Source organism: Ambystoma mexicanum, chromosome 7p (genome assembly GCF_040938575.1).
Source record: "Ambystoma mexicanum isolate Mex_15411 chromosome 7p, UKY_AmexF1_1, whole genome shotgun sequence".
In the NCBI taxonomy this organism is placed as follows: Eukaryota; Metazoa; Chordata; class Amphibia; order Caudata; family Ambystomatidae; genus Ambystoma; species Ambystoma mexicanum.
The window spans coordinates 9,748,628-9,772,594 of NC_090939.1; the positions used below are offsets into that span (position 1 = coordinate 9,748,628).

At 47.3% G+C, this 23,967-nt stretch overlaps 1 protein-coding gene across 4 annotated transcripts in view; it reads right to left on the bottom strand.

Annotated features, from left to right (window-relative positions):
* WDR4 (WD repeat domain 4) overlaps window positions 1–23,967 on the bottom strand; it is a 210,759-nt gene that overhangs the window by 157,806 nt on the left and 28,986 nt on the right. The gene's annotated exons all lie outside the window — the stretch shown is intronic.

Consider the following 23,967-nt stretch of genomic DNA (forward strand, 5'->3'; position numbering starts at 1 on the left):
TTTATCGCTCCCTGACTGCTCCAGTTGCCTGCACAAGTACCCCGGTGCGAACTGCCTTTGATAGGGCGGGGGGTGGATTGGGGCGGTGGTCGTGCAGACAAGACTCGTTTGCCGCAGGGCCTCACCAAGGAGAGGCCATCTAACTGCATGTAAGAGGCTGGCTGCAGGATCTAGTACATGGAAGGCAGGGGGGTGAGTTTATAAATACCTCACCCTCCCAGGAGAATATATGGGTGCAGTTCACCCTGGAGACCCTGGATGCCTAGGCAGTTAGTCAGCAGCAGGCTGGCCTGTGGTGGCAAGGTGGCACGGGCCAGAGGGGGTCATCTCTGTACCCGGTGACCAAAAGGATGATTTATTATGATCAACCATATTTACCTATAACCATGTTTTGTATCAATAAAATACAACGGCCTTCCTTTTATTGCCAACGCTTGGACAAATCAAAACAACCATTGTTAAAATATATATTGGGTTTTATTTTGGATCTTAATTTCAATTGAACATAAATAATAAACATTACACATTGTAAATTTGCAGTTGCAGCACATCCAGGGAAAATCCGCGGTATTGTCCACTGTCGCTGGGGAAATGTTGTCTAATGGCAAGTACCGCACAGGCAGGTATTACTCTCCGAACGCGGTGTCCGAGCCTCCCGTGAAGCCACCAAGTGAAGCAACGATAGGCCACCAGCCTGTACCACCTGTGAAAATGAAAGATGCAAACTGTATTAAAATGACAAAACTTTATCACTATCGATTCAGATAAAAAATGTCATTCTGCTTTGAAAAAAATTCTATCTAGAAAATGCACAATATGGAACCAATTTACATGCATTCGAATGATATGTAGATGTAATTTTATATGTGGGAGACGACCATGACATAGTAGTGGCATCACTGACATCACAACCAGAGTATACTTACTCGTTACTCGGATTACGCGGACGAACAGTGCCGCGAAGTTCGTGCATAAGCACCATCATCATCCTCAACACGGTCCGTGAGAGGCAGGCTTCCCTGAACTCTGGCAGCTCGGTGATGCATTGCGGACTTTGCTCGCCTTCCTGCAGACTTTGCTCGCCTTCCGAAATGTAGGCCAAGCATCCCGAGTTTTCTCGGCAGCAGCAGTTCTCCTCCTCAGTTGGCATTAGCTTGCACCGATTGCACGTGCACCAGGTGGAGACGCCGTCCATGCGACATGGTCCAGGCTCTTCATCCGTTGACTGGTCCTCCCAACTGCCGTCCGAATCCCCATCGTTTTCGCGTGCTTGCCTTTCCAGTAGTTCTTCCTCGGTGTACTCGGGCTCGTACATATACGGCATTATTGTAGCCATTATGTGGTAAAGAAAGTAAAATAATTTATAGCGGTGGTACTGGTATCTGTTCACACGGGCTACAATCAACGAAGGTAGCTGACCAGAGCACAGAAACGAGTCACAGAATACTCAAAGTAACACAGAGAGAGGAATGGATTCGAAAATCTGCTGCTGTGTGTTGTGAAACGGTCTGTTTATACTTATTGAGGAAAGAGGCGTCCTGCCATTTCCATGGCGACACTTCATTAGCTGAGGCGCAGCGATTGTTGACACGAAACGGGAAATGGGCGGTACGCGTCTGCTGATGTCAGGCTCAGGGGCGGGGGATTTGATTTAGTGCCGAAAAAGCAGGTGAGCCAGGGCGATGCGGCAAGTGAGAGGATTATCATAAAATGGCGGATGTTTTCGAGTGCGTTAATGGACGAAAAGTCGGGTAAGGTCCATAGGAAAGTTTTCTACGATCTACCGATTTATGCTTAAAAACACATGGCCGAACCATAGGAACAATAAAAAAAAAAGTCCCGGAACTATCCTTTAATGCTAAAGAAACCTGCATAGTGCATCAGAGGTACCCAGGACTCTCTCGCGTCGATAACCGAGGCGGGCAGGGGCATTTGCCGCTGTGGTACTGTCTTGGCTCCTTCAACAAAGCAGCACCAGTAAAGTCAGCACAGCCGGTGAGTTGGGGAGACTGATACAAGACCTGTCTGTGCTAGAGCCAAGGTTGCAAGCGGCAACATTGCATAGAGAAATCTGAAGAGAACAGTGTGTGAAGTGTATGTGACAAGCAACGCAAATAATTAAACAGCAGACGAGTGACTAGACCTTTGAAGGCAAGCCAGATACTGTAAACAGAGTGGTCCGGCACCACGTGGGTGCTCATTCGAAGGTCTCTGTTAGGTATCCAATAGAGGTGGCAAAATGTAAAAAATTGTGAAATCGAAGTGGTCCTGCAACGGATCAAGCTAAACCCTGTGCACATTCAAGAGTCTTTGATTGTTGATACAAACCGAAATTGGTTTGAGCCCGGCTGAGGGGGACTAATTGTGTAAGAGGAAGGATTCAAGCCCGACAGAGGGGTATGCGGGGTGAAGAGTGAATCACCTGAATTCAGTGCTTGTAAGAGGAGAAGAACTTTGTTGTATTAAGAGACTTTGATAAGTAAAGAAACTTGGGCACAGAAGGCCCCGATGCTAGTGATTGAACTGTATTACTATGCCGAAGAAGCACAAGATTGTGCTACGCTCGAGTGAACCACCTTGTGCAGTGCCGAAAACGTGGGGAAGGGAGGGCCAGCGGCTTGAACATCCCGAAATATATATCATTTTTGTGAACACTACCCCCACACCATTTGTATTTAGAGGTACGGATTGGCAATAGGCTTTATTTTGACAAGACTCCACTAGGACTGCATTATTATTATTTGATGGTCGTAGCTTGCTCCCATCTGTAGATTTTGGATTAGATAGGCGTTTATCATACCCTTGTTGAAGTTCAATAAACACCCTTGTACTGTGGTCACTTGTGTATGCCTTACTGTTGATGCCATGCCCTTCCTTACAGGTTCTTGGTGAAGTGTCATCAAGAAACAGAGTTGGCAGTGCTGTGGACGTGGTGCCTGCCTTTATTCTTGCATTGCAGTCCCCGACTAAAAATACGGAGGATGTTAACTCTGAAGCCTTGGGGCAGTCCACGTTGGCTAAAAAGGGGGGTGGATGATGAACCATTAGCCACTTGATTAAAGGGAGATGGCAGCGTACTAAGGAACTTAACATACACATTCGTAATGCTTGTACAAATGCGGCTGAATTTGCTTCCTGGTTGGAGTCATTGGATACCTGGGTTCCTGTGGTACAGACATAGTATGGAAGAATCGTATCAAACGGATCAGACTCATGAAAAGGTTAACCAGTCCTGCCAAGCGAGTTCAGATGTAATCGCTGATGCAGAAACGTTTAGTAGACACTATGGACATTGGGATACAGCAAATGGAACAAGCCAGGGCTGTCCCTGGAATTTTGGTAGAACCACGCTGTTGTGTTCTTAATCTTCTGCAAAGCTCGTTAAACCAAGGACCAGGATTAATACTACATCGGAATTGCCATCCTTAAAGGATATTCGTATAAGAAAATCTCCAATGCCAAAGACTGTTGATCTGACCTTAAGGAGGTGCATACATACTCACCAATGTTGAGAAGCCTCAGGAATCCTCTGGCTACAACAATGAGTGGGTTCAAAGTTGCATTAGAACTCAGGACCTGAATCCTGAGTAGGCTGCAAGTTGATAACTGGTGTACGATGGACAATACAGACTGCATTGTCATAGGAGGCGGTCAAAGTAATTTACCATTGCTCCTGAATCAATGTAAAAACCTGCGCTCTCTGTCACTTTATACTAAGCAGAGAATCATTTTGGATTGATTTTTATGCTATTTGTAGGAATAACAGATTCTCTTTTTTATTATTAGCGGCTTATGCTGTTTATTTAATACATGTTTTTGTTTCATTGTAGGTTTGTCAGTGCACTGAGGCCCAAACTAATCCCGACAGAGGCTCGAAATGCCCCCACCATCCTCCAGTTCCACAAAACACTAAAAAAGTGTCTTTCAAGAATCACTGCCAGATGAATACAAATCCCACTCACCATCCAACAGTAATGCATTACTGTATAAAAAGTCAGGCCCAATGCTGGCACCCTCCTCTTGTATGTCACGATATATTATGATGCAGCACAAGCAGGTCGGGGATCTCTCTTCGTTGCAATGAATGTGGCGCACGATAATACCGCTTAAGGAGGCCTCCAACCGTCGCACCGAACCTCGATAAGCACCCCGTGCCAGAGTATGTGATGAGGAAACAGTAGCGGCCACTACGGAACAAAACAGGAGGGAGCGGTACGAGTCTAATATCATAATGACAAGTTTAAGAGACACGCGGGAACAATTAAAAACACAGACTACATGTCCCAGAATGCCCCACCAATCAACTATCACACCGGACAAAACAAATCTAAGAGACACGAGGGAGAAAGAAAAGAAACTATATATCCCAGAATGCCCCAACAGATACATTTTCAAAACAAAAGCCAGAAAATGGGGATAGAAATCAGATAAGGAAGACGAAAAACTACGTTTACATATAATGGGGGTTCCGGATAGTCAGGGGTTAAATACAAGGCTAACTCCGTGAAGTTGAAGCTGGGAGGAGGTGAATTAGCCTCAGGTGTAAGGAGCTCAGGGCTGGGAACGCCTGACGCTAATTGCTGAGGAGGAGGCACACCGGGGTTAAAAGCATCAGAAAACAGCTCAACTTGTCTCTCGTTTTTCAGGAGTGGAAGGGGGCTGACAGAGTGGACTCGGAATGGTACGAGGCCAGTACCCCATATCGGTGGGCGTATTAGAGGAAAAAGGAAATCTCACCGGAGTGTCCCATACCAGTCCTGTAGTCAAATCTGTCTGCACAGCAGATGAAGACGCCTGAGTCACAACAGCGTAAAAAGGAAAGTTTGTTTATTTACTAAATTCCAGCCCAATGCCAGTGTGGAATGGCTGGCTCCGGGAACCTGCAGCAGAGCTTGGACAAGAAAGCTCTGAACCATTCAGGCGTGTGGAGTAAAAGCGCTTGAGTCCTGAATACATGGCGCTTTAAGAAGAGGATTTTACTCCAGGGGTTTTCAAGGTACAAACGGCTGTTTTCAGACAAAGAAAGGCTGCTGAACTGCATTTAGTTGGAAAAATACAAATTTGAGTTGAATTTTACGAACTCCATTTGTGGACAAGAAAGATTGCAATCCTGTTTTTTTGAGCAGCCTGGAAGGCCCTTTATTTGCTTTGCTCTATGAACTTTAACTGAAGTTAATTGGCTAAGGAGAAGACCGGCTGCACCCAACCATTTAACCATTGGTGTGCTGTAAGAATAAAATATTATTGGTTACCTTACCTTCTTGTCTCTGGCCCACGACTTACACAGTAGACCAGGAACCAGGCCGGTGTGTTATCAATGACTATTTTATTAATTTGCGATTTAATGGATAAATTGAATAAACAGTTACAATAGCTACCAGGGTGTGGCAACACACATTTAGGGCCCTTTCAGTCTATTGGCACACTAAGACAATGCAACCATGTATGGCACAAGGATTTACTTTACTGATTTCACCACTACCATCAACAGTTCAAAACATCATGAAAATGATGCAACCCACAGGAAAGTGCTGGCGCACAAAAAGTATTCTCGAGTCCCAGCAACCCTGACCCCCGTTAGGGAGAATTCTCTGTTTAGGCTGAATTTCCTAACCTAGTGAGTCCCCCAACAGCTTTGCTGGATTTGTGGAGTGTTTTTTTTCTCCTGCCAAGAGTGAGACTCTTTTCCACGCACTCTTGGACATGATTTGGGGTATTCCTTTGTTGATCTATGTGTTTTATGGGCTATGGGGTCTTTTACTCCATAGGGCCTCATGTGTTTTTTCTATGTGTGTTACACAGCACCCTCGGTGCAGTAACACAGGGGTGTCCTAGGTGACCCCCACCATAGACTCCATACCGTGGGACTGACTACTGTCTCCCAGGGCATGTAAAGTCACCATTGGCTTTACTAGTCCCAAATTATTAACAGAACCAGTACAAACCATCATATTGTGGACGTACTGGTAGGGGCAATTCAATTGCCCCTGGGTCTGTTCGAGGGGGCACTGTCCCGTCCCCCCTCGTCGAGTTTTGGCTGGTGGCAGTGGTTATATTCCTTAATATTCTATATGGGATTTTCCCCATGTATTTTACTCGCACCACTTTTTGGTGCAATGTTAAAGATACCGCCGGTTTATTTATTTAATATTAATTCACCGGTAGGGTCTTTGTGCCAGAACTCGGTTTTAAAATGGCGTTTGCGTTTGCCTCTAATTCCAAACCAAAGGGTGAGCCCTTTGTTCCACTTTTGACGGGCTTCTACACCGAAGCCCTCCAAAGTGGTGCCACTCTGTCTGGGTACCACAGGGGGTGTGGGAGGGGGTTTAGGCACCTTGGACTAAGTTGCCTTGCCAACTCAAGTCGCACTCTTGCGTGATTGGCCCAAGTGGTGAGCCGCCCCGCTCATTAGCATGTTTGATGGACAGCTAAGCTGAATGAATGGGGGTTTCTTGTATAAAAGCAGGGCTTTTGGGACTGGAACTGCAGAAGTCGCCACAGGACCTGAAAATCCGAAGAGGGAGAAGCTGAGCCGACCTGCTACGACAACACCACCGGTGGAGCCCTGCTGAACCGGCTCACCACTTCCCAACGACAGAGGAGATCTCCCTGCTGGAGAGTCTTCTTCCCTTGACTGGTGGGAACAACCAGCTTACCTTCTTATTCGCTTCGAAGACGTCCAAGTGGTCGAATTGCCCGTGCCAAGCACCCCGGCAACTGGATAGCCACTTACGCTTGCACCGCGAATAAAAGGACTGTTCCTTTTAATTGAGAACGCCGCAGCTGGTTTCTTCCTTGGCAGTTCAACGACGACCTGCTTTCCTCCATGACGAGATCCTCTCTTCCCCCGGACGAAGCACCGACTTGCACCCGCTGCCAGGAACAACTGCCCCCGCTGGAGCGTTCTCACCATTTTAAAGGTACTGTGTCCGCCAGGCCTCCCTTTCTATAGATTGCTACAAGGTGACAGTAAATCCTTAACCTTCTGGACTGGGCTGGCCACCTGACCATCTAATTGGTCCCTTTCTTTTGTCCAACACTGTTCTGAACCTTTGTCGAGACTTTGATGCACTTTTAACCATGTGACCTTGGACACATTTCTTGCGGATCCTCTTAAAGTGGGTCCGGCTTTCTGAACTTTGACTTCCCGGTTCCAACCTGCCTTCTTCTCTTACTGTGTTCGTGTTAAAGTGTTGGGACCTGTTTCTAGCTATGCTTTCCCTTTCTCTCCCTTTTTAACCAAGTTAAGCCATCTTCATTAAGCGCTCACCGCTGTCTGAAAATAAGTGTTGCTTTACTTAAGACTTGTCTAATAACCGTTTAAGGGAGTGTATATCTTTTAGTGACCGTGTTTTTGAACTGCTTGATATATTAGTGCCAGTGTGTTTACTAGATGGGTTTTTAAATAAATAATTATATCTCTTTTACACCAAGCTCTGGTCAGTGTTTGCTTGTTCTACTGTGTTCTCTTGACCCATTGTGTATGCTCTGTATACTGCCTAACTCTGCTTGAGAGAAGTCTGACTGCTCAGCCACAGCTACCAGGTAAATCTGGGTGGTGCGGACTGCTACCAATTGGGTTTACTGCCAAACACCTGTAGTCTTAAATCTTTTGCAGTGGTCCCAAAGGGAACTGCACAGGTTTCTGTCTAACAACCCCCTAACCCCTTCCCCAGACCTCCACCAGGCTTATCAGCTCTTAATGGAAGGCAGTGGCAAGGAATGGGAATACCAGATTAAAAATCAGATTTTGAATGGGTTTTCAGAAACTATGGGAGCCAGCAATGAATGGGACAGTTTCTGCACCAGGTAAAATGGGGTTTCACTTAGTTAGGACAACTGCAATGGGACAGCACAAAAGGGGACTTTGTGCGGCTTAGACTAGAAAACTAATAGGGCTTTAGAACAGACGAGCCAGCACACAATAACAGATTTTAGTACATGCAAACATAAGGACAAATAAGGGAATGCGATTGGAAATCAGTTATCAAAATGGAGTACAGGAATAGACTAGGTAAAACGGTTTTTAAAAGGTTAAGCAAAATGTCCAGGAAAACGAAAAGGCAAACGACACTCGTTTTTACTAAGGCTGCAAATGACAAACGTTTTAAGCAATGGGAACTCACAGGAAAATGGGTTTTCAGTTAAAATGACAGAGGCACAAAACAGGTAGGCACTTGGCAAAGAGATTACTCACAATAATAAAATCGGTTTGGGTTTAAAATGACAGATGTAACAAGGTATTTGTTTTGTAATACACCATTTAAACCACGGACAAATTAGTTTTCCACTCACAATAAATTGAAATATTTTGGGGGACACTGTGGAACTATAACAACTCACAAGACACTGCGAAGAGAGAGAGAGTTAGAATTCGAAACTCGATAAATAATGTGGAAATTAATTGATTACATGGGATCTACACATGCAACTGGAGATTCTTCAGTGGGAAATGACGGACGCAGGCAAACACCAAGGATTTGCAATGGGAACAATTACTACAATGCTAAGACAAGTGAAATATCTTTCAATAGGGAAATGACTGAATTACACAAACAAAGAAGATAGGGGATTTTTGGCAATGCTGAAGAAGAGGGGGCTTATTTAATCTATTGCTGGGGAAGTTTATACTTACAAGAGAGGGCTTGATTGACATCAAGGGGGCACCAGGGAACAATCAAGGGGCCAGTCAAGGCCCCTCGGTCCCACTCCAGCTCCTGGCTTCACTCCAAGATTTAGGCCTACTCTGCAAGTATGGTTCCAGATTTGGCCATCTGCACACCTCAAGATTTGGTAGGGAGAGTCCCGATTTGAGGAGGAGTGACATCATAGTTCTCACAGAATTGATAGGGCAGTGTTCAAGGGTTCCCTCCCATCTGTGGGCCGATAAGTCTAAAGAAAGTGGGAGTGTTCTGGGAAGCCAAGGGAGTATACCCCATCCATCATTTAATGGGACAGGGGGCTGGGGCTCGTTTTTGGCACCTGGAAATCTCACTGCATGACAAATGCCCTTTCTCATCATATTATGACACATGCCAGCATGTTTTAATTCTACATTTTTCAAGGAATCGCATAAACCTTGTTTGAGGTCTGTGCAACCTACTGGTGCAAAGCTACAGTAGTTTCTCGCTTACGCCAGAACTATATTAATGAAAAATACGGCACTAAGTGGGCGGAATATGGGTAAAATGTTACATATTTCCTCACATTTGTAGGCTTCTCACCTTTATACAGAGATCACAATCAAGTTTTTTTCCTCATAACTTTTGGTATATTGGCTCACCAGAAGTGGCTTGCTAACAGCTTTGCAGGAATCCGAACATGAATCGTGCGCGATCAATATTTCCCAAGTTACCCCATAAACAGCATATCTCCCATTCTGTGCAATGGTTGTGAAACTACTCTTTAGATCTGCCCCCACCCTTGGAAGGGATCTGGTTTTGGCTCTGACATCAAGAGGGAGGCTTTTGTTTAGATTAGCCCAGAGCGTCAAGGGCTGATGGCCAGCTTTATGACGGCCTAAGTGGTTTTAGTCATAAAACCTGGGCAGCAGGAGAATTCCTCAATTCGTCCCCCTGGCAACAGAGCTTCAAAATCTACCACACTTTGGTAACCAACAGCAGAGAAACAAAACCAGGAGCTCGGCATGCCTCTGCTGAACAGAATTTTACATTTAAATCAACTCTTAGAATTTCACAGTTTCAACATGTAAAACCCTTGCACAGTGGTTACCTGCAAACAGTGATTACAGAAGGGATATAAGACTTTAGCTGTACATGTGAATAGTTAAAGTGTTGATTTTGAAGGCACAATTGCAGTGTCCTTTGTCAATTCCAGCCATGAATGGCTTTCACTCTGCTGCAATTCAACATCTCCATGTAGATTCTGCAAATTATCGTTTCCTCTAGTAATGGGCTCATGGACAAAACTCATGCACATTTTCATGAGCATGTCTTTAATATGAGGGATCATCAGATTTACACATTTCCTTTAATATTTCTGCCGAAATGCACACTGCTTCACAGTAACTGTAGCTCACAATGCTGCCAACCCATTTAGGGTTCTGTGGCCTGTAGTTCTGGAGGATATTATTTCAGCTTTCGCCTAGTTTCTCTTTCCCTTCTGTGAGTGATCTCACAAGAGTATAAAAGAGGGGAAAAGAGGCATGGGTGTCAGAAACTGAACGCGTGAAATGTAGTGTGTGGTGGCAAGCAAGAGAGGTGGAGTAGGTGCAGACCAGAGGAGGAGAAGTGAAAACGAAAGTGAATAAGGGGAGGTACAATAGAGCAGAGGGGAGAACAGAAGGAGGGAGGAGTTGAAAATGAGGTGCAAAAGGGAGACAACATCAGCACAAGAGAGAAGCAAGATTGGATGGGGTGGAAAGGAGTAATGAGTAATTATGCCAAAGGAGAGAATGAGAAAAACAATAGATCATCAAAAGGGAGAAGGCAAGCAAAGGAACACGAAGGTTGGAGGAGCAGATTAGTACAAAACGGGCAGGAGAGAAAACGCGGTGAAGACCAGAAAGAGGGAAAAAGCCGAGGAGAGGGGCAACAAGAGAGGGCTGTGCCTGACCCAAACACAGCTGAGACTCCTAGCTTGGTGGGTTGGGGGGGCAGATGAGAGGTAAGGGGAGAGAGTATGGTGTGAGGGCCCAACACAATCTTGCAAATACACCTGAAGCCTAGGCCACATTTCGACCACCCAAAGCAATTTATACAAGGCAAGAGGTCATCAAGGGCCTTTTTAGTACTCCTGCACTAGAGCAAAACCTCTGCAAAACGATCTACTCTCCTACCCAAGTATTCCAAGATGTCGCATTGCTCATACAAGAATACTGGAGGGACGCTGTTAAGCAGAATCCTGTGCAGTTCACTTGGGAAACACTGCAAAAAGATTAAGACTACAGGAGTAAGCAGTCAACCCAATTGGTAGCAGTCTGTACCACCCAGATTTACCTGGTAGCTGTGGCTGAGCAGTCAGACTTCTCTCAAGATGAGTAGGGCAGTATACAGAGGATACACAATAGGGCCAAAAAACACAGTGGAGCAAACAAACACTGACCAGAGCTTGGTATCAAAAGTATATAATTATTTAAAACACACTTTAGGAAATACACTAGCACTATAGAGCAAAGCAAGTTCAAACACAATCAGCAAGAGTATACAACACACCTCCCTTAATTATTACACTAGGTCAAAACACCACCATTTGTAAAACAGATGTGGGCGCTTAACTTAAATGGCACTCCAATAATTAAGTTACAGGGAGGAAAAAAAACAGGTCATGAAAATAAAACAGTTCAACACTTTTCTAAGACCAGAGTAAGCTAGTGAAGGCAGAGTCTACTGTAGAGCCAAAGTTCATAGGCCAAGGCCACTTTACACGGAGCAAGGCAAAATGTGCCCAAGATCACACAGTTTAAAAATGCACTCCAGTCTTGGCTATCCAGCCGCCAGGTGCTTGGCACTGGCGAGTCGACCAAGGGACGTCCTGGAAGGCAAATGTCGAACTGGTTGATCCCACCAGCTCAGGGGGAGAAGACTCTTACAGCAGAAGATCTCTTGTCTTCGGGAAGTGGTGAGGTTGTTGCACCAGGGCTCCACCAGTGGTGTCGTCGTTGCAGATGGCTCAGCTTCTCCCCTCTTCGGATTTCTCAGGTCCAGTGGCGACTTTAAGTTCCAGTCCCAAAAGCCCTGCTTTTATGCAGAAAAACCCCCATTCAACAGCCTAGCTGTCACTCATACATGCTAAGTGGTGAGCCGGGCGGCTCACCACTGGGCCAATCAGAACAGTTTGAATTGGGTTGCTAAGGCAACGCAGTCCAGGGTGCCAATTCCCCCACCCACACATCCTGTGAATCCCAGACAGAGTGGCACCAGTTGGAGGGCTTCTGTGGAGATGCCCGCCAAAAAGTGGAACAAAGGGCCCGACCTTGGTTGGAGTTAAGGAGACGGACACATATGCCATTTTGTAAAAGAGTTCTGGCGAAAAGACTCAACCGGCGATTTTATATTAATTAAATAAACCGGCGGTATCTTTACAATGCACCAAAAAAGTGGTGCGTTGGGAAAATCCCATAGGAAATATTCTGGTGGAATATTTTGCGTGGTAACCACTGCCACCAGCCAGAAACTCAACAAGGGGGGACTGGACAGTGCCCCCTTGGAAACAGACCCAGGGACAATCTAATTAACCCCTTCCAGTACTTCCACAATATGATGGTTTGTACTGGTTCTGTTCGCAATTTTGGACTAATTAAGTCAATGGTGACTTTACATGCCCTGGGAGACAGTAGTCAGTCCCAGGGTATGGAGTCTATGTTTGGGGGTCACTATGGCACCCCGGTGTTACTGCACTGAGGGTGCTGTGTAACATACCAAAACAGATGATACCCTATGAAGTAAAAGACCCCATAGCCCATAAGCACATACCAAGTCAAAGACATACCTCAAATCATGCCTAACAGTGGGAGGAAGAGAGTATCACTCTTAGCAGGAGAAAGAAACAAACCCCAAAAATCCAGCAAAGCTGCTGGGGGACTCACTAGGTTTGGGAAATTAGCCTTAAGAGAATTCTACAGACGCAAGACCCAGAGAAAGTAGGACCCATGGCTGCTAGGACATTTGAATATTTTGGGACTTGGCTTGTCCCCAGTTTTCGATTTGGTCCTACATACACTACGTTTAAATTAGGCAGCATGCAAAACTTGCTAGGCTGACCACTTACTTCCTGGTGAAAAGCATCAACAAGCCTGCAACACCAATGGGCACTCAGTACAGATGCATAGACATTCACAAGCCCACTTCAACTTTGTACATTTACATATTTGTATCTTCCAACAATATAACATGTGCCTCACTGTTCCTTTTGGTTAGCATCTAGTTTTCTGTTTTTCCCCAAAAGTTTGAAATGCCTACACTGTTCAATTTTGAATCCCCTAAATACAACATGCATTGTTCTGGCTATCCTATTAATTTCAAAAACTGTTGGGTTGTCTGTACGAATGTTCAATTTGTTGATAAACTCAAGACGCAGCACATCTTTTAGGGAGGGGAATGGCATAGGGATGGGAACGACTGCCTGTGAGAAGATTGCTTCTCCTAGAACATGTGGTAGATGACTTGCCTATGTTTGCCGTTTTCCACAGAGTGACTAAGAGCTCACAACATCCCTTTGTAAAGCGATGTAAAGGCAGGTGACACTATTCGATGAGACCGGGTAAATTGTGCACAACACAGTGCTAATGTGGGCAAGTGTAGAGGGTTTGCTTAGGCTATACAAACTTCCCTCAACCCTAACCAACTGGTTGCTGACCGATTGAGCTATGTCTGGCTTCTTTCTTGCCTTCTCTCAGCTGAAGATTCAGAGTTAAAACACAGACACAATTCACAAACTGTCCATAGGGCTCTATGTAAAATATCAGAATAAAAATAGCAAATCCGAAAATACTGAATTTCCTTTTATCCAATTTCACTGCATATATATGCAGGGGGAGACCGACTACCCCCCCCAATAGCCTCCTCCCATGCAAATGTATAAGTTAACCCACCCCCCCCCCCCCCCACTTATACACATAGTGAAATGGGGCTTACAAAGCATCATTTTCGGATTCGCAGTAAGGGTCTGCAATATTTTGTAGTAATACAGTTTATAGCAGGTTCTGAAAAATGTAGCCATTGCTCTCGGAGGAAGGAAAAAGCCAAGGCCACGCATGCCACATCCGTGTCCTATTCACTCGCCCACAATAACTAAGTCGTGGATATTGAACAGAGCACTGGGTTTTACAAGGGCCTCCGGTAAGGGACACCTCCAAGGTGCAGTTAGTGGTCTTCCCCAGTGTTAGGAATGCTTTGCCAACCTCAATCGTTCAGACTTCCAGCATATTCGCGGACTGATCTTACATGGCTCCATTTCTTTATTCTGAAGTGCTTCCACTCCAACTACGTCTCGAGAGGATAGCTCAGCGGCAAAGTGCTCGCCTTGGAAGCAAGACAACACGGAGCAACACAGGATCGATCCCTGGGTCCGCGCATAGACACTTCTGGGTATTAAGCGCGTTATAAATAACCCATCATATCATACGTTCATAGGACATGCACTGCTCAGTCCGTTTGGCCATCTTCCCATTTAAGTATTAGCCTAGTACTACTAGACTGTTGAATGCTGTCCCCAGATCTTTCTACCCTTACTCTACTTTCCTGGACGGGCTGGTGGCAGTGCCATCTAGATTTGTATATATTTTACTGATGCACTGCTGGGCAGCTTTATTTTTTGCTGCAAGGATGCCTTGTGACCACTACAATGGCCAAAATTGCTAGCATGCTGTCTTAGCCCTGACTTTTTAAAATCACTGGATTATTTGACCGACGTCCTGTTCAGGCTGAAATGGCAATGCCCATTTGTACGTCAGCCTGGGAAGCGCGACTGTGCGCTTGGAACTAGTTTGGAAGGGATAGGGGTCCAAGAGACACCAATTTAGAAGCAGCCTCTCCGATGTCACAGATTCATTGGAGCTGGGTATCCAGGATTGAATAACCATTCAGGGGTTGAATGGTGCATTGCTGCCCAGTGGCCAGGGCAGAGTTCCTTACCTTAAGACGTCATCTAGGCTGCACGGACATTTTTATTGTTAAATGAACACTACACATATGTTCAGTATATACTTGTGTGGACAATCATTGGAGTAGCTTTAGAGCATGCTCTTTGTACTATGCCATTCTCCACTTCTCTGAACAATACAGCTTTGCTGCCCAGTCACATCACCAGCGACAGCTGGGTCTCATTTGTGGGGATGCGGGATGCTCTGACCTCTACTATAGGTGGTTTCTCTGACCCTCACCGGAGGTGCTCAGAAAAAAACCTCCAACACCTAGAATCACAAAAAAGGCTACCAAGAACCAGCAGAGCTCCACAGCTTGCGGGCAGCCATAACACGAATACCTGAAAGAAATGTAGATTTGGACCACACAATCCCAATCCCTTTATCAGCGAGTTCCAGTCACACAAAGCGTTGACTGGAGTCCTAAGCAGGACTCCATGAAAGTGTGCCTTACTTTTGGAGGTTTCTGCCAGAGGACAAGACAGCCAAAAAGCAAGATGGCCAAAGGACAGGACTTCGACTACATAGGGAAGCAATTTTGAGCTTGCGAGTGGGCTGCGTGAGGTAGGGGTCTGTTTTCATCCCGCTAGGAAACAGGGCGTGCAAAACACACAACAAGCATACTACAAAGAGGGGGTGGTCAGCCAATGGCAGACCATCCCTCCAAGCACATACAGGTATTCTGTAACGGTCTCTCCCAGAACAAGGCCCTACTACAAGGCTAGTCTGAACTGTTTTCAGGCAGATTACAGCCGCAATTTGGATCTATGTGATCTTACTGAAAAGAATTTCAACAAATTAGATCTTACCGGAAAAAAAACCAAAAAGAAATTGAGGTTTCCCCCCCAACCCCGTTTTCTCCACGCTTCTAACCCCACCCCAAACCATCCCCCACACCTTGTAACCCTTTACCACCCCACACCCCTATATATTAACTTTTCTGTATTTCATTCGGTAACATTTCATTTGTCGTTTTCAATTGGGTAACATCACTGGATAGCCTGTGACTCCTGAGTGAGACCGACCCAATGACCAAGGACCGCCACCTCCTCTCGCGCACACAAAGATGCCCAAGAGATAGGCATGTGAACCTCTCCAGGTCTTTGAGGCAACCAGCTGCAACCTCCATTGTGATGAATGGAGGGTGGGGGCGGGGTGCTCAGAAACAAGTGAAAACGCCACCACAGGCCTAGCGCCATGGCTAACGGAAAGGGTCATCTCTCTGGGAAACTATGGAGTAACACCTGCCCTGGGTGTCTCGGACACCTAAGGCAGAGCACAAACAGAGCTGCAGTCTCAGATCAGACATGAGATTCAGGCTGGCTGGGAAGAAAAACAACACAATCAAATATAGATAAGCTTCAGGGTCCTAGCAGATGTTCTGTTATTAACCATTTATATGGCACCCTTCACCACCATAGTGGTAGCTGACCTGGTCCAAGAAGTGGCATATTGGGAAAGCGCGGGGGCATCATCAGACCTTGGTTTGTGGATATAAACATGTGGTACAAAGTGGGCTTTCTGTCCAGCAGTAACCTTAATTTTGCACTTACATGTTTATTTAAAAGTGGTGGCTCCTACATAGCATAAGGAGGACTGGACTGTTTCCATGGTTTCTCCTTGTGAGCCAGCCTATTTTCAAGTCTGGAGATGGGTTTACTCAGAGAAGACAGTGTGACGCGCAATGATTTTCATTTGCCCAGCAGGTAGGCTGGCATACCGGCGGCGGTTGCCATGTAGATGACAAGGTTTTGAATCAGATCTTTGCTGGGAGGGAGAGCCAGTGTAATTTACGCACGGTCAGGGTTTTGCGGTCCAATTTCCTAGAGCTGATGATTAGGAGCTGCAGCTTTGATGGTCCCGGGTGAGCAACCGGGAGCCCTGCGAGGAGGGCATTTTCATGTTCATTTGCAGGATTACTAGAGCATTAACCACCGCTCATAAGTACCAGGGCAGGAGGAAGGGCTTGATCTTGCAGAGTGGAGAGATCTGAGAGCTAGAGGGGTGAGCCGTTTTTGGGATGCGTTACTGGCTTGAAGGACAGATTGCCATCAACAATAAGACCTAGGGATTTTGCCGAGTGAGTGACGGGGATGAAGCGGTCGGAGTTCATTTCATGCAGCCACCCTTGAGTGGGTTCCTACGCCAACGGGTGGCATAAGCATATGAACTCAGTCTTGGTGGGGTTCCACTTCACATTTGAATGTTAACCTAGGAGTAAAGGAGAGCAACATATTTTGGGTCCTTGACCTTTAGGTACATCTGTGCATCAAGTGCGCAATGGTGTACCACGAAGTTGGGGTCACCTAGGAGAATGGAGGGTTCAGACCTGAAGAAGTCCATCTGGACAGCATGGTAGGATGCAAGCCACTACAGGACACTCCCCGTCTCATTGAAGGCGTCGCCAGTACACGTCACCGTGAATCACGAGGTTCCTCTGTCACGAGTGCCACAGTGCAGGATCTCACCCCAACCAGAAGATATCAAGCACGTCATCCAATCACTCCTTGACCAAGGTTGTTTATACTGCGCCACAAACGCGTGCAAATACCCCCATTCTCCCTCTAGCCAAAGAGCTCTTAATAAGACGGTCGTCCCTTTTCATCCAGTTGTGCCAGATCCTAGGACTCCCTCCCAATGCCACCTTCTTTACGTGCATTGATCTGGCGTCATTCTTGTCCGTCACAATCCACGAAGAGGGCTACTACCTCCTGTGTTACATGCATCCTTCACCGCCCTATCCCCGACACCAAGAGACAGCTCCTCTCCTTTTTGGGGAATGAGCAATTATTGCCGCCTTTGGATTCTTGATTATGCCTCCATTGTTGCGCCCGTGCAAAAGCAGCATTGCCTGATAAACCAACCTGATTTCCAGAGTGCACCATTGCTTGCGCCAAAATTAAAACTGGCTTCTCCATCGCCCCGGCCCTGGCCCTCCTGGATTATTCCAAAACCTTCACCGTGTTCCATGATGAGACAGAGGGGTATGCCTTCGGTGTACTCACACAGAAGCATGGGGACCTACAATGCCCAGTTGCCTGCGGCCGCTATCAGTTAGACCCGGTAGCCTCCTCCTTCCCCCAAATGTCTAAACGCAGTGACTGCTGCTACACTCCTGCGCTCCAAAGTTGCCACCATCACACTAGCACGGCACATAAATGTGGCAGTGCCGCACTCTGTATTGGCCCTACTCAAAGGTAAAACAAAACACCCATCAGCGGCCCGCCTCACCAAGTATGAAATATTAGGCCTCTCCACCACCAATATCGCCCTCATCAGTTGTGCCTCCCTTTTACCCACTCCTCAGTATAGTCACCTGCATGATTGACTTGCTGCGGTTGATAGTTTCTTATCCATGACCCGACCTCAAAGATGTCCCCCTCCCCAATGCAGACCTAGAACTATGTTGAAGGCTTGTTAGTCTGTACCACCTTGAGCCCATAGAAGTGCTCCAGCTCCCATCAGTAAGATCAGCACAGGGTGCTGAAAATTGCCCTCACTAGGGCCTGCACTATCGGCGCACAACACAGCCTCTCTGAAAACAGAGGTTACCTCATTGCCCAAGGTACCCCTATCCTCAATGCACCCTATGTTGAAGTACTGCTGAACGCTATTTTGCTACTCACCGAGCTGGCCATCATGAAATTTAAGGCCCATACTCTGTTCAAACTGCATTCTGCAGGGAAATGCATTGCCAGACCACTGTGCCAAATATGCAGCCCTCCATGGCCGTCAGGCTCCTGATTATGTGTCGCTGTTTCTCTTCGCATTTGAGGACCCCCTAACATCCCTTTCCAGACCTCCAAGAGGCAGCCCCCCAGAACGAGAAACAGAGCCGGGAAACTAAAGGTTGTATGTGTTGCTCTGATCGCCTAGGGCGTGATAGCACGGGCCTGTTACTGGCCCCCTGTTCATTGCTGCCATACATGGCACGTGTTGCTCACTCTGTCGCATTCAAGTAAGGCAAAAAGTACCACAAAGTTCCAAAGATACTGGTTTGCTCCCAAGTTCCCCTCCATTGCACAGAAGTACTGCGCACACTGCACCACTTGTCTTACATACAACCAGGGAAAGAATGTCAAAACTCCTCCCCGGGCACATGACCCGCCCCACAGACACTTTGTGAATTTGCAAATTGGCCATCTCAAATTAAAAAATGTGCCTCCATTGAATAGATCCTGGTCATCATATACAAATTCTCTGGCTGGACTGAAGCCTACCTCTGTAAAAATGCTGATTAGATCACGAAGCTAAGAGACTACTTCAGGAGTTCATCCCACGCTGTGGCCTCCCAGTATCCATGAACTCTGCAAAGGGCATTCATTGCACAGGACAGACTGTCAAAACATTTGTAGGGCCCTACGTATTCTTCAAAAGGTACACTGCTCGCAGTGGGTACCTGAAAAACTGCCTTGCCAAGGTGCGCCATGTAACTGGCCCAAGCTGGCCAGATGCTCTTCCTCTCACTTTGATGTACATTAGAAATACTGGTAGCAGAACGCCTGGCCTGTCTGGTAGCAGACCCATGAGGATGCCAGCGACTTCCCCACTGGCTTCAGAACTATGTAATCTTCAACTGAAGAATGATTTTATGGTGTCATATTGGAAAAAAAACGAATGTTCGTTGTCAGTTCTCACTTCCAGCAAATACAATAAGAACGTCCTCGTCCTCCTGAAGCACTGTGCCACAGCCTCCTGCCAGGAGACTGGGAGGTCCTAAGGTTAATCTACAAAAGTCTTCATACAAGGTCCTGCTGATAACCCACAACGTAGGCCGTTGCAGAGGCCTCAACGCCTGGGACCATGCCCACCACTGTGTAAAGACAGTGCCACCGGCCAAGAAGAGCCACAGCCAAAAAGACAACGTCACCTCGCCACCAGGTGACGCCAGAAACACCAGCCCAGTAGCCACCTGCAGGGGTCCAGGACAAAGATACCCCGCTGTACCTTCCCACCGAGGACAGGCTCCGTGGAGCACCCCATCCTGCACTTCTGGACTGGTATCGGAGTGTTGTCGTCTAGGAGGTACAGAGTGCTGCCACCAGAAGGTACAGCACAACGACGTCCTGCTACACCTGCCTTATCCGCTGGTGGCACTACGCCCTCAAAATTGGTTTCTTCATACAGACATAATAAAGCTGCGCACCTGGAGTATAGGCACCAGGGCCCACCAGTACAAGAGGTCGGGGGAGTGGGCCGGCTGAGTGCACCTTGCGCCTCAGCAATTGCCTTTACTCCTTCTGCAGCACAGACCAGCTCCACCTGACCCATGTGACGTGCCAGGGTCTTTGCCTCCTAGATGGTCTGTATACCTGCTCTTTGCACCCACTGCCTTATTTACTGGGCAGCCCATTTTCCTGCAGAGATGCCAGCCTGGCAAACATTTTCAGCACGCCGACCCTCAACCTTTCTGCTCCACGCCTGACCAAGCATCTAGCCTGCTGGCTTCCTGAACTTGCCGTCTGCCATCTCCAGCTTGCCAGCTCCAGGGATAGCCGAAATTGCTTGGAACTTTTGGGCACAAGGCCCCATTCTGCATAGGGCTGGATAGCACAAGTTAGGAATATTATTGCCATGGCATAACTGATGTTTCTCTGATCACATGCCTATCTTGCCTACAAAGTCTTATAAACAATTACTGCTCACTTTTCACATTCCAGGCTACCCAAGCAAGCATCCCATGGACAAGATACGGCCCCGACTGGTGGGTCAGATTTCTTGTTGTAATAGGTGTACTTGATATGATGGTTTCTTGCACATTGCCATTGATTTTAAAGTATTGGACCCAGTCCTTTCTCTCCCTCACGTCCTTCCACAAAAGTATTGCTAGGTACACTGCCGTGATATACCCTGACCAAGTTCGGAAGTACCTGGACTAAATACCACAAGCAGAGCCATTGCTATCCCCAACACATATCAAGCACGTTACACCTGCTGACTGATTTTCTGGGAATACTGCCCAGCACTTCATGTCCCCAGACCTCAATAAGTACCTCAAATTTCTCAAAGACATATGCCGATCTAATGGATGCCTCAGATTGTTCTATCTGGGCACACACCCCAGCAGCAGAATTCCTTTCACCCCGGTGTTATTTACTGAATTTGAATGGCCTTCATTGTCCCACATTACAGTATCCACAGCCAATTTACATTTCTACGCCTCCTTCTCCAGTACCATCCCTCCCAAAAGGCCAACAGCTTGTGTTTCTACTGCAATCATCGCTTACATTATCAGTGAAACTGTCCCGCTGGGTTCCACACCAGCCACCTACTTTTTTGACCGTGGTATAAAAATCGCCCTCCACCGATCTCCCGGTCGTGTTACCACGGTGATGTCTGGCAAACGACAATGCTGGCTCTTCTGTTCCACGACGATCCCTGGGCCTACTCACCTCATCCACTACTTAGTGACCCTAACACCTACCACAGAGTTTGGCCCCACTGGGCGAATAGCCAAGATTCTGCGCTGGGATGCCCCCATCACCCAGCGTTTGACTGCATTCACATGGAACAGAGCTTGAAGTATTGTGCGTATTAGGTTGCAACTATATAGAACAATCCTGTGCCCTGTGGTCTTCACCCTGTCCCAAGGACGACCAAATAAGGGGTTGATATGGCAGGATTGTCCCGATACTATACCTCTCCTGCAAGGCCCCAGATCCTTCAATATGGCTTAGCCCGAGGCCTCTTGCTACACCTTGCTCTTCTGTCATGCCCACACCTCGCTTTAGTTCGGCAGGCCACGACCTAATGCTGCCCTCGGGAGCCATGAGACACCAGCTCCCGTACCTTTCCATAGCTGTGTACAAATAACAGCTTATAAGGAGTATTCAGTTGTTCACGCCAAAGTTGCGTACTGATCTTGCTACACAATGTACTCTGCATGTAACCACAAGGCTTCGTCACAAATGTCTGCTTCCTAGTGTTACCAAACGTCATGGAATCGTGACACGCTATACAAGATACGCTCTGACCAAACACCAGGAGAGCTCTCCGTCGGACAACAGATTACACCGGTCACTGGTCATACTGTATTACGCTGTTTGTCTTTCTCTAATAAGTTGGTTTCCCTCTCAACTGTGTCCTGACTCTTCATTGCTATAGGGTTTTCCCCTGCCCTGGGGATTTCCTTATCAAAGCTAAACTAATGCCGAAAGGAGTTCAAAAAAGGTGTGCATATAAAGTTCCAGAATCCTCAGGAGGCGGAGGGGCTGGGGAGCGCTTCCCAAGAGTCTTTCAGCTTTGTCTCTGCTTTTAACCACAATTCTCTTTCCCAGAAATGTGCAATTATCCAATCCAGGGAGTATGGCTCCCTTCCCCTAGACTTCACACACAGTTACTCGCTTGGCTCTTCAGTTGCTCTTCAGTTTAACCACCTTTTCAGCCCAAGGATGGTTTGGTTCCTCGCCCTGGGTTTCAAACACTTTTAAAAGGCCGCCTTTCCTCTTCTGGCGCCTTTTATTTGTAAACCTCTTATTTGTAATTGGATGGGGGTGACAGACTCGCAACCGGCTGCTTGGTTTACTCTCCTGCCAGGACTTCTGTCAAATGTTACAGTTCATTTCTTTCAGAAACCGGGTCACTTTAATTTGTCTCCCTTCTAACTGCGCTCAGCATCCCAGCTCCCTCGCCCGGGTTTGCCCTGTGAGCGTCTCTGCCTTTCCTCAGCGTACAGTATACGTCTCAAAGCACCCTGGTGTCTCACTTCTCCCTCTCTGGGCTCACAGGTGTTCTCTGGCGGCTTCAGCGTTTCCCGCAGCTCTTAGCTTCTCCAGAGGGCACCACCTCCTACTGCTGCTAGCGTCCGCCTGTCCTCTCGTTTTCACCATGCCTGGACCTCTCTCGTCAGCCTCACTTACTCCATGTCCACATGCGGCGAACTCTTCCCGTCTGGACCCATCATGACGGCGCCAATAGGAGCGCTTCTGCTATAGCTGGTCTGCTTCTCGACCCATGTCGGGTACCCTGGATGTCCATCTTCCATGTGGTGCCGGGAAGTTAAATGTCCCAGCAGCTATCAGATGCTTTCAACCACTAGAGTGCATCTCTAGTTCCAATGCTTTGTGCGATGCATTACTCTCAGGGTCTCCCTCCTCTCAGTGTTTTGGTACAAGTTGTCAAAAAAAGCCCTGTTCTCAGTATAAAAGGATTGGACCAGTTCCAGTATTATAAAGATTTTGGAAGTTAGTGGGGGGGGGGATCATACCATGAGTTTAAAGGGGCATACCATGTTTCTAACGGCGAGTCTCCTTCCCTCCCACAGAGTTCCCCTCCACCCATGTGGTCCTCCCTCAGACAGCCACCACCCAGGGCTGCTGGATCAGGTGTGGCTGCCCTACCCTGGCCACATGGGAAGAGTTTTTCCCCAGAGAGTCAGTGATGGCATCACTGGATTAATTACATAAGCAAAGACATTCTGCTAATGTCAGGAGAGTGGGGTGGGGGCGCTGGGAGCCACATCTAAGGGCCTGTGTGACCGAAGCCGAGCGCGGGCCAACAAGCCCTGGAAGTGCCTTGCTCTGGGGCCCCGGATCATCTTTGCTGAAAGGAGCTACAGTTCCCATGAGGCTGTGCAGGAAGGCATGCGGTCATACTGGCTTCATAAGGAAGCCGTCCTGCCGTGCCAGGTGCTGGTGATTTTGGTGATGAGGCACGGGCAGGTCGGCGTGACAAGGCTCAGGCAGGACGGCGTGCCGCGGCTGGCTTGGAGGATCTCCGGGCCACTGCAGTGATTTCGCTGGGTACCTTCCTTCATCCCCCTGCCGGCAGCACGAAAGAGGCTTCTTGTTCTATAGCTGTCTGGAGAGTCAGTGGACATCCGCCAGTTACTGCCTACAACCAACTACTCGTGGTCGCGGCCGGAACCCCGAGCCAATGAGAAGTACTTGGGGTCAGAAGGACGCTACCATTAGCAAGCACTTGATTAAATTAGCTCGCTAGTTGACAGTTTAAAACTCGGCAGTGGATTATTTAGGCACTCTTGGTCTTGATAAGGTTACAGACTAATAGGGGCTGTGTAACCAACATTCACTGCTTAGGAGGTTGCATACTTATAGATAAGGCGTGCAGGAGAGACTGCGCGGGAAACTGGGAACTATAGGGAGACTGTGGAAGTCAGTCAGCCTCCCGTTCTGGGGATAAGAAAACGTGTTGTGGATATGGCCTACTGTGGTCACTGTGGTCCACCCTTCATGCTTTCGTTTATGTGCTCCATTGTGCGTTTCTCAGCTTGCAGGTTGGATATGTATCTAATGTAAGAAATTCACACAAGGTTGTAGGCATCCACAAATACATTCACACTTCCTTCCCAGTCACAGTTGCACTGGACTCACAAAAATCCACCAGACAGACAAGCTCCAACCAGG